Raw genomic sequence first — 12,744 nt, 5'->3', positions numbered from 1 at the left:
TCTGAATTCGATTGGTTTCAAAACCCTAATTTGTTTGGACCTATTCGAGCTTCTGAAGTTGCTTCATCTATTGCTCGACTAAATTTAAAATCTTTTGTTTCAACATCCGTTTCTTTATGTGATTCTGATTTCCTGCCATCATTGAAACTCGACTATATTTTTCAGAAAGGTCTTTTTACTTGACCTTTTGCATGCTTCTGATACTCTCTCTTTTCTCTATTACTAAGTTGGTGAAATTGACCTATGTGACTACCATGTTTCGATAGTTCACTATCTACTGACTTTGTGATTATTATTGCATGATGCTTCTCTATGTCATAAGTTCAACCTCGCATGCCTTATGTTTATGCACTCTTTTATATGTTAAATTTCCCTCTAAAATGACCTCGATTGTGGACTGATTTCAAACCACTCCTTGTGTAATTCTGATTGCACTCGTGTGTTAAGTAATTGATTCTTTCCTTGTTTTACTGATTTCCCTGTTTCTTGGATTGATTTGGGAACTTCCCTTTAGACTTTCAATTCTCCTGTTCTTAGTTTGGTTTATTCATTGGAACCCATGTTATTCTCTCCAAATCAGTAATTTCAAATCCCTGACTCCTTGATTTACTATGTGCTGATTGTCTCCATATTCTGAAAATTTATTGTGTTTCTTACCTTATTTGGTTAATCGAGTATTTCAAAGATTCTTCATTAGTTATTCCCTTAATGAAACCTCTATGCACTAATCCCTAATTGTCTATTCTGCACATGATACTCTACTTGATTTCTTTTCCTTAAATATTTTCTGCCCATTACCGTTTAATTTTAACTCCTTAATTAAAGGAAGTCTTTGATACTGATTTGATTTTTAATTAGTACATAGTTCCATAATTACTGTTAAACTATGATTCTTGCCTTATTTTCTACCTGTTTCAAACTATAAATACCTTGCTCTTTCATTAGCACAGAGGAGAACACTCTGAATTCTAAAAATCACTTACACTCAAAACATTCTCTCCTGCATTACTACTTCTACTGTGACCTATTTAGCTGGCTGAAAGCCAAAGCTTGTCACACCTCCTTTTTACTACACCCCGGGGAAGGGGTATAATAAAAGGAGTTTTTCCAATTAAAGGACAATCGAAACGGGCTTCGTTTATTAAGAAGTTCGGAGTCGCCACTTGGGAGATTTATGGTTTCCCAAGTCACCGGTTTGAATCCCGAATCGAGGAAAGGGTTTGACTTTGTATTAACAGTCGCGAACCAGAAATTCGAGTAAGGAATTCTGTTAACCCGGGAGAAGGTGTTAGGCACTCCCGAGTTCCGTGGTTCTAGCACGGTCGCTCAACTGCTATATTTGGCAAAAATCTGATTTTAATACATGTTATCCTATTGTGCAATTTCAGAATTATTTAACCGCTTTTAATTAAATTTTTTAAGAAGGTGAACGTCGTTTAAAAATGTGTTTTTGGATCACGTCACATGAAATGCACCCGTATCCTCGACACATTTTTATTCAACGCTTTGGGATTTAGATTTGGGTTGCATGAAATGCACACCCGTATTTAGGAAAGTAAGATTATTAAAAAAACACGCCTAAAGCGGCTAACGTGTTATTATCTTTACGGGAGGCCGTGAAAATTCGCTAAACGGCACGTCCCGAATTCTAAGTGCTTTAATATAAATTTAAAAGAGGGCCACGCAATTTATGAGTTTTGTTTGGCGTGGCGCACCTCGTTTTATTTAAAGGCCATCTTAAAGAGACTATTGTTTTCTAATATGGAATGTCTCTAAAAGGGCCCTAATTGATTAACAATATGGATTGCTATTAGTTAAAGTAATTAAGGACTTTGGGCCTCAAGTTCAAGTCCACACTTGAACAAGAGGCAAACCTCTTAACTCAAGCATGCTACTTAACTAGAAGGCCCAAACCCCACCAATTAATTCAAGGCTTCAATAATGAAAGGGGATTTTCAGCATGTGGGCTTCGAAGCCAGCCCAAGAAGAAGAGGAAAGGACTTCAAGCTTAACACAAGAAGCTGGCAGAGAATCTTCTAATTCGAATAAGCTACAAGAGAGACCGACAGAGAATACTAAGCATTCATTCAATTACTTTTCTCATAAATCAACTTGTTAAAATCTGTACCAATGTTTTCAAACTCTGTTTTATGCCTTTCAAATCTGGAACCAGGGGTCAAGTGAATCATGAGGCTGAAATTCTAAAAAGCCTCAAGCAGGTGAACAGAGCTCAAGCTGTGACTGTTGGGGTGAGGAACATACAGGAATGTGAGGACAAACAGCTCAAGGTTGTTCAGCAAATGGCTGAAGGAAAACTTAACTTGCACAACTAACAGTCAAAGCTAAACCTCATTCAGATATTAAACTATCTAGCAACCAAACCTATGAGAGCCAAGAGTGCAGAATTTGCATTTTTATAAAATAAACTGTGCAGATCTGCTGCTTAAACAGTGCCAGACAGGGCAGATTTTCAGCAGGTTCACAGTCCAAACAAATGTCCCAAAATACTGCACGTTTGAGCACGATTCATTGCTCGAATCAACTGTTTTTAGCAGCGCGAAAGAACAAAATTCTTACAGCTGTAACAATGCAGATAACTTTCGAACCGGAGAAGGAAAATAGAGCAAATCTACACATATACAAGCAGCGAAGCAGTTGAGTTTCAACACCAATTTAAACCAAGATCTGACAAGAATGAATCGTCAAGCGACGTACCAGATTCACAAATTCTTGTAGTCAGCAAAGAATCCTACTTCCTGTGTCATTTTAACATGAAGGAACCAAGACAAACTAACACGGGTCTAACTCATCAAAACATAAACCAATGCAAATTAGCGCCAGCTTTTGAAATCAAACAGAACATGATACTACATGGATCACTCAGATTCAACCTAGACACTATTACTATCCTAAGAACTCAAGAAGAATTACTAAGACTTAGTTTTAGGATTTAAGTAATGTATCTCAAGCACAACCTCAAGAAAACAAACAAAATGCTCGAGAGAATTGCTTCATGAATACAGTAGATGCATAGTTTTTATAGCATGAAGATTAGAGTGCATTTCCACATGGAGACAAGGAAGCAACTCGATGCGAATGTCAAGCAGATACTAGCGAAGACGAACAGATTAAGGACTTAATAAGCTGGAGACGAGTCGATCCAAACCAACAGAGACAAGCATATTTAGACAATGAACCAAAGCGTCCGTGAACATATTGCCAAAAGTTTAATTCTAACTAAATTGCGACTTATCCATTCTTACTCACCAACTAAACATGCTATTTGACAAATTCAAATTGAATCATATAAGACTAAGAGCAAAGATCAAACACAACCTCGAAATGTTGAAACAAGGTCAAATGTACCAGATAGTGTACTCAAATCAGTCACCAATCGACCCTTGCACCCAACTTAACATGGAAAATGACAAAACCGTGAATACTCCTTAGCCAAACAAGATTAGATGTGAGAAATTTGCCTTTAACCACTTTCCAAAATCACTGTTTCAAGCAAAAGCGAGCAGCTGAAATGTTACTTTTCTTTCATCAAAATCCAGCCCGTGAAGGGCAGCACAGATAGACATGCAAAATGACCCTAACACTTCTAGCAGACTTCTCGTTTGAGAACCAGGGAGGATCAGTGATGACAACTCCCAATGGATTCGACTATTCAATTTCAGACTCAACTCACAAACATTAAAGCATTGATAACAGGATTCAAAAGGATTTAGGCTAAAACTGAGAGTAAATGTCTTCAAAAGGGTCCAGATTTCCAACTAGTATATGCAATTTGAATAGAGACCAAACGATCCCTCGATTTACTGGAAATTCATGTCAAAACCAGAGAACTTCATAAGAGAATCTGATGAACCGAGTTGATGGTTCAAAACACTTATCTCTCTACATAAACCATTAAAAACTAAAACCAGTAAGAGCAAAACAAATACTGCAGCCGAATGACGGACATACAGCCATGAACTGGAGGATTCATATTTCAAGTTTTCAACACAAATACATGAACACCATATTCCGAACGGACTAATAAAACGGACGATTCAGTGTTTAAAGTTATATTCAATCCTTCAGAAAAATGACACATGAATACAATCAAAGTTACACAAAATCACAGCTCATCGCGTGTTCAACCAATCATCAAAACAACTAAGAAAAAGCCAAGAAATGAACCTGAAATTGTGAAACTCTTCACTCAAACCCGGCTAAATCCAGTAATGGATGTTCGAAGCAATAGCAGCGGACAAACAGGAATCAAATCAGCGACCAAACTTTGATGTCGAACTTGATTTTCGGCCTAATCGATTCCCATGTTGAAATCAAAATTCAAAAATCAAACTGAAGATGACCGAATTACCTATATCTTTTTATTTCTTTTTCTGATTCTGAAATTTAAAGAAATGAAACTAAACAAAGAAGGAAATCCATAAATTAAACTCGAGCAATCTTTTTTGAAAAATTCTCTCCAGTTCTCCCAAATTTCTCTCCCTAAAAATCTATCTCCAAGAAATCCCCTCAAATCCTCTCCCCAAAACTGATTTTTTATCTCTTTTTTGATGCAAAGGGGACAAATGGAGGGAGCAGATCAACTTGAATATGATCTAACGCTCCCCATTTTTCCTCATTTCATCTCAAGGGTGATAAATCCGCAACAAATCGAAGAGGGCATGTGAGGGAAAAGGGAATCTGTCAGAAACGGTTGTAATATGGTAGGAGGAGAGAGGGGAAACGCGAGGTGTGAGATTGGGGCTCACTCGCCATGGATTTTGAGTGATTTGAGGTCTGGTTTGGGTGAGGAATGCGAGTGAACAGTAGCTGCGCCGATTTGGGTCTTGGAGATTAGGGTTCTGTGTATCTTTTGTTTACTATCGTTTGGGAACGGGTCGGGTTTGGGGCAGACGGGCGGGCGAATGGGGTAATTTGGGCTGGACCTGGACGAGTAGAAGGGCTAATTTCGGGTTTCTTAATGACCTGGCCCAATTTGGGGTCTTTAACTCAAATACCCAATTTCCTTCTCTTTTTGTTTCCTTTTATAAAAATAATATTTTTTCTTTTCAATTAATTAAGACTTAAATTAAACTCTTAAACTAAATTAACTTACACACTTAAACTGATTATCTAATATAATATTTGAGAAAAATTAATTGCTCTTACAAGAAAGAAATTATTAATTTAAAATTAAAAGGCAAAAAATGCAAAAGTGAGCCATTTTGTGATTTCCATTTTTTGTATAAAACAACTAATTTACTAATTAACCAAAAAATGTAAAAATAAACCCCAAATGCAAATGCAGAATATTTTTGTATTTTTCATTAATTTAAACAAAATTAACATGCACAAAAAATGCCACAAAATTCACAAAATTGCAAGTAATGAAAAAAAATTATTTTGTTTTGAATTTATGGGAGTAATTCATATAGGGAAAAAATCACGTGCTCACAGTCATAAGCTCTACTGAGTTTACTAGAGGAATCCCTAAATGTAACTGTTCGGAATGGAAATTAAACAGTACAAGTACAATATCAGAAGGTGACTCCGAGGCTTGCGAAGGCGACGACAGGTTTACCTTGAATCTCCACAGCTCGACCAACCAGCTAATAATCAACAGCAACCGTGGCACCTGGATCTGCACAAAAATATGCAGAAGCGTAGTATAAGTACACCATAGCGGTACCCAGTAACTATCAAGACTAACCTCGGTGGGGTAATGATGAGGGACAGTCAAGACACCTACCAGACTAAACAAACCTGAACAAGTGTGAAGGTGAACTGACAGAGAAACAATATTAATATACAACTAAGCAAGGTAAGGAATAACAAACAATACTTGCAACGATACACCAATAACAACAATATTTAATAGGAAGTAGTTAGGTATTAATGTTGTAGAGTAAGCTGGACACAGTCTAAGTCCGGTGAAACCAAAAATATGAAAAATCAATAACAACTCAATAAGAGCAACCGCTTTCACACCAAATTTGTTCAACATTTCCACGAGGTACGGAGCCTCATAATCACAGTTTACGAGTTCCAATTCTTGAACCCTAATCACTTTGGCATCCTGTGCCCACATTTCAATTCATAACAGCACGAACGACTCACGTGCCGAGAGAACAACTCTCACACAGAAGGCAAGTAGACAAGAGTATACGTAATGGTCAATAAGTCAGGATTCATCTTCTTAAACTGATATGGGTAATTCATCTACGTGTATGCTTGTGCAAGTGTTCTACCACAATTTAAGTCAACAAATAAGAGTAGAGACAATGAATGGCACATAAGAAACGATCAACACGTAATATACAGTGTAAATAAGACATCAATGAGGTGGACGCAGCGACAAGCACAACAAGATTAGCTACATAGAACTGAGCAAATAGAGCAATACGGAGGAAAACAATTAGTAGTATGCTAAGGAAAACAACAATCAAAAATAAGTGCACAGAAAAGGTAAATGACAACAAGAGCACTCCCGAGGTACTGCCTCGTAGTCTCAAATCGTAAAATGAATCACAACTTTCCTAATATCACCGCAGGAGCCTTTATATTTAGTTTTGAAAATTATTTTTCCTGAAATAGCATTCCGCGTTTTAGCCCACCTTATTACACCGCATGGCTTCTAGTAGTTCCCCTACTAGCCACGCGTTTTAAGCCCACCTTATCTCACTGCATGTGTTTCAATAACCAGACCTTATACCACCGCATGCGTATCAATAGCAACGGCAAGACAGAAACCTCGTACAATACAATAACAACTGTACGGCAGAAACCTCGTGCAAATACAATAACAACCGCACGACAGAAACCTCGTGCAAACACAATAATAACCGCATGGCAGAAACCTTGTGCAAACAACATAACAATTCTCTGAACAACAACAAGTGTGTAAAAGCATAACAACTCAATAAATGACTTTCACAATATGTGCCCACATGCCACAATATTTCCTCGAAACAGTTTCAACATCACAACCACACATAGCCCTCGGCTCCACAACACCGAATACAACAGTAACATCGACAATAATACGAGAGTACGGCCAGTAAAAAAACTCAATAACTTCAGAATATAAAGAAAATGGAAGAACGAACTCACAACAAAAAGACACAACGGGAACTAATGGTACATCATAGAAATAGCTCGACAAGGAAGAGATAATGTGTAGCAATGATTCCACAAAAGTACAATTCGACGATAAGGGAGATAACATGAGTCAATAATTCCAAATAAGGATAAGTCAACAATGATAAAGGATAACAAAACTTCATTTAAGGTTGAGCAATTACGGAAGAGATACAACAAATTTAATTAAGGATAAGCAATTACGGAAAAGATAGCATGGTAATAAAAGAGGTAACAACTTCAGTTAAGGCACATAAGAGTTTAATCGGCAATAAGGGTGGAACATGAAGCACTTAATTCCAATTAAGACACGTAGAGGTGAAACTTGTAAATGGGGGATTTAACATGACGAAATAACTTCATATCTAATGAACATAAGAACCTAAGAGCCTTAAACGGTCAAATTCCACAAATAAGCCCGAGCACGTACTCGTCACCTCGCGTATACGGACTTCACATGACACAATTAACACCAAAGACTCAAATTCTAAGGGGTAGTTCCCCCACACAAAGTTAGGCAAGATACTTACCCCAAAGAAGCTAGACCGATAATCTAAAATGACCTTATCGAGTGAAACAACCTCTGGACGGCTCAAATCTAGCAAAAATAACTTCAAATCATAAATAAAACTCATAGGAAATAATTCCAGATAATATAGCTTCAATCTTTAACAAGAATTAAAAAGTCAACCCTCAGGCCCGCACCTCGAAAACCGATAAAATTTATTAAACCCGAACACCCATTCCGATACGAGTTCAACCATACCAAAATTATCAATTTCCGACATCAATGCGTCCTTCAAATCATCATTTTATATTTTGAAAGATTTTTACATATTTTTCCCAAATTTCCAACTTAATTCACAAATTAAATGATGAAAATAGCTATTTCATGAAATATAACAAGATTCGGGTAGAGAACACTTACCCCAATGAGTTGCTTGAAACACCCCCGAATAATCTCCCAAAACAAAGGTCTACAACTCAAAATATTTCAAAAATATCAAACACTCGACATTGTGTGTTCTGCCCAGCGCCCTTCGTATTTGCGAGCAAAAGTCCGCATCTCCGAACTCAGCTTACCAGGCCTAGGTCCGCATTTGCGGAAACTACAGTCGCACCAGTGACATCGCAGAAGCGCCAAAAGAAGCGGAGAAGCGAACAACTTCGCATATGCGATCGTTGGGCCGCAAAAGCGGCAATCGCACCTACGTGCCAATCTTCGTAGAAGCTCCCTCCCTCCCAGGCCATTATGATCGCTGAAGAGACCAGGCTCACGCAGAAGCGAGCCGCACCTGCGCTCCAAAATATCGCAGGTGCGAAGCACCAGAACCAGACCTGATCACAAGCATGAAAATTACCTGAAATCGTCCGAAACACACCCGGGGCTCCCGGGACCCCGTCCAAGCTTACCAACAAGTTCCATAACATAATGCGGACCTACCGAGGTCTCAAATCACATCAAAGAACGTAGGAACTACGAATCACACCACGAATCGAACTTATGAACTTTCAACTCTTCCAACTTCCAAAACTCGTGCCGAAACATATCGAATCAACCCGGAATAACGTTAAATTTTGCATGCAAGTCCAAAATGAAATAACGGAGCTAATCCAACTCTCAGAATCGCATTCGGACCCTGATATCGCCAAAGTCAACTCTCGGTCAAACCTCTCAACCTTCCAAAAACTTCAACTTTCCAATTTTCGTCGAAATGGTTCAAATTACCCTACGGGCCTCCAAACCCAAATCCGGACGCACGCCTAAGTCCAAAATCACCATACGAAGCCATTGGAATCATCAAAATATCATTCCGGATTCGTCTACACCAAAGTCAAATTCCGGTCAACTCTTACTACTTAAGCTTCTAAAACAAGAATCATTCCTCCAAATTAACCCCGAGTCATCCGAAAATTAAACTCAGCCACACACGCAAGTCATAGCATATAATACGAGCTGCTCGAGACCTTAAGCCGCCGAACGGCACACAAATTCACAAAACGACCGGCCGTGTCATTACAATTGGAGACACATGTTATAGTTTAAAATTAAAGACCAAGATTTGATTGACTATAGCAAGGCTCTAACCATGGTTAGATAATTAATTCCTTCCATATTTTTCCTCTCAAATATTTTTATAATCCCACAATTTTAGCTTTCCAATATCTCTTTCCTAAATATATTTACTTTGAACAAGCACTTTAGTGTTATAAATAGAATTGTATTTATGGTGAATGTCTATATTTAGATAGATTCTAGGGTTCATTGCTTGGTGGCTAAGTCACCCTCTCCCTATAAATAGAGGCTTCTATTCCCATTGTAATTCATCCCAAATCAATAAGAATTTTCTCCCTCTACTTTTCTTTGCAATACTCTTCTTCTTCTTTTATTGTTTTATAACACGTTATCAGCACGAGACTCTAACCAATTGAGTAGAAGCTTTAGGATTGAGCATAATGATTGTCAATTATTCCATAAACTTCCTTCATGATTAAATTCTGGATTTAAGGTAAGTATTTTACCGTATTTTTCTCTTTTATTCTATACTTTGATTTTAAATACAAGCAAAGACAACAAAGTTTGATTATAACTCTAATGGAGTTTGTAAGAAATTATAACCACCTGAAGTGGTAAAATTTCTATGCCTCGCCATGATCAAATTCATGTATGATTGTGGACAAAGAATTGAAAACCCGTCCCATTGAATTTGCTCCATTCTCATTCCCTTAAGAGAATGTGATAGCAGTATGTGATAAGTCTGAAAGAAGACAAAATTATTACTATGTATGTATCAATGGATATGGACGTGGCAACAGACGAAATTATAATCGTCATCATTTGTGGTAATGAGAACAATAAGGATTCTCAAAATAATCTTTCATTCTGTGAAAAATATTTGTCATCGATTTGACATGAGATTTTGTAAAGCACATATAGATGATTATGGTCCATTCATGATGTGAATGTGACAACATCTGATTTATGAATACATATTCATTCTTCAAAGAATATGAAAGTGCTAGTGGTAGTGAATATACCGCACTCACCTCTAAAAGGAAGTTTGAGATGATATAAGAAAAAAATGTCATTATTATGGCATGAATGGTCATTGGTCATGTACCTATTGTACGCCAAAATATTTTGGCATTGTGATTGTTAAAAGACAACGGTAATGCAAGAAACATATCTTGCATATAATTTTGACCATAACCATAATGATATAACTTTCTCTTTAAAAGAGATATTCACCATATGGGTGTTGATGAATATGTGGTACTTCAAAATTAATTGAGAACTCTGCAAGAGCCAATTATACTATTTTGGAGAAACACAATTAATTACCAATAAGGTATTGTGTTGTAGTAAGTCTCAAAGAAACTTATTCAGTTTCCAAAGTATACGCGAAAGCGGTTGATTATATTGAGACTATAAATAAAGGAAAGATGTAATATCTTCTATTAGTACAACTTGTAGCGGGGTAATATGTATGTGAAAGGTACCCGCTTTATTCTCCAATTTGTACTACATAAACAAAAGAATGCCACAAATAAAGAGAAGTTTATTGATATAAAAACCCATATCATAATAAACTTAGAGTTTATTGATAATTGCACACGTCATGGTGTAAACCTGAAGTTTATCAATATTGATAATTTATCCAGTTGGCATAATTGGTTTAGCCATGTTAATTCAAGTATGATGTGCAAAAATAAAAGAGAATTCACATGGGTAAATATTAAAGAACTAGAAAGTTCTTTACGAATTCTCTTACATTGCTTGTTCTCATTAATTAATAGACCAATTAAAATTGGGATTGAATCCCATGAATGCTGGAAATATCAAAGGTGAATATGGGCCCATTCACCTGCCATGTATACCACATAAGATGCATCTATGAGATGGTTACATGTGCAATTATTATTAACCCGCAACATGGTGTTTTGCGAGGTAACTTGCTCAATAATTTAATTTCGAGCATAATTTCCAGATTTTTTATTCAAGAAGTTCATCTTGATAAGCTGGTTTACATCACAGTTCGTTTAGCAAAATAATTTATTAAGTGCCTCTACTTAATAGCTAAACAATTGCTTATGAGAACAAAGTTATATATATATCAGTTTGATATACGTTATATACGAAAGTATATTCTTTTCTCCCCTCACAAGTGGTTCAGGGTCAGGAACCAAATAATTCCATCTTATTATTATTGATGTGCGGTGTATATTTTGATTAACACCATAACGCACAAAGGTGGATTCTCAAAGTTGAGGTAACAAGTTAGTTTTTCTAACATGAGGGGGAGACATGATAAAAGTTGAGAAAAAGTTACGTGGAATGAATTATCATTTGTACATCTAGATCCTCGAATAAGATAATATGAACTTGAAGTTCATAAAAGGATAATTCATGTGCAATATATTGCAAAGCATGCCAGACACATTTGCTGACCCAAAGAAAGTAACTATATTATCATTGCAAATGCTCCTATTAAGTCCTAGAAGGACAAAGTCTATGGTAAGCTTAAAGCGTATAGACAATCAGTTTCAAATAAACTTCTTGATAAAGAAGACGAGCAAATAATCAAAATGATCATAATAAAGGAGGCAAGTGATCTAGAAGATCACATGACATAACACTTCATAAAATCTCAAGAGAGATTCAGGTACCTGAAAATATGAATGAAGAAATCTCTATGTTATGTCTTTATGAAAAATAAGGAGGTTGGAACCGATATAAAATATTTGTTGACGACATTGATTATAGCACTAAATATATATGAGGATCTTAAGTCTGGAGAAACAATTCGAATAGAATTGGTTTCATATGAAAGACATGTAGTTTTGAACATGTAGTTCAAACACTTGAAAGTATAAAGTCAATGGTATGTGCAATCAGTTTTCGATATCTTATATGTCTAGCATGACATGAAAGTCTATTATATGGCTTATATGACTTAACAATCCCTGAAGGATTTAAATTGCTTAAAGCATATAGAATTCATGGTCATGAAGTACTGCATCCTCAGTGCAATTTGTGCACAAATGTATCTTGCTATAACTATAGGCATGATAATATGATACCAAGAGTTTTCACCTCTATGTGAAGATATTGAACTGACGATTCCAACAAGATCATCTGAAGACAATTCATCTCTATCAAGAATGATGATTTCAAGGTGCAATATATTCATTCAAGTTAATATGGCTGATTTGTTCATCAAATCTCTACCAAAGATCTTTTGAAGATGGTGCACAAGATTGGAATGCAAATGCTTAAGGATGTGAATTGATGCTCTCATCAGGGGGAGTTAATACGCGTTGTACTCTTTTTCCCTTACAAGGTTTTGTCCCACTGGGGGACTGCTTCGAAAAAACCTAAGGGTTAGACTTCACCCGGGCTCGAATAAACTCGTTCGAGGACTATATTGAAAAACGTAAGGTTTGATTTTTTACCCGAGCTCGAATCAACTCACTCGGGGACTGCCTTGAGAAAACCCAAAGGTCGAAGTTCACCTGAGTTCGAATACATTCACTCGGAGACTACTTCGAAAAACATAAAGGACTACCATCGTTCCAAAAAGATAAAAGGCAAAGTAATAACAAGATTGA

The sequence above is a fragment of the Nicotiana attenuata genome, unplaced genomic scaffold (assembly GCF_001879085.1).
Source record: "Nicotiana attenuata strain UT unplaced genomic scaffold, NIATTr2, whole genome shotgun sequence".
In the NCBI taxonomy this organism is placed as follows: Eukaryota; Viridiplantae; Streptophyta; class Magnoliopsida; order Solanales; family Solanaceae; genus Nicotiana; species Nicotiana attenuata.
Note: the sequence above shows the minus strand (reverse complement) of the source record.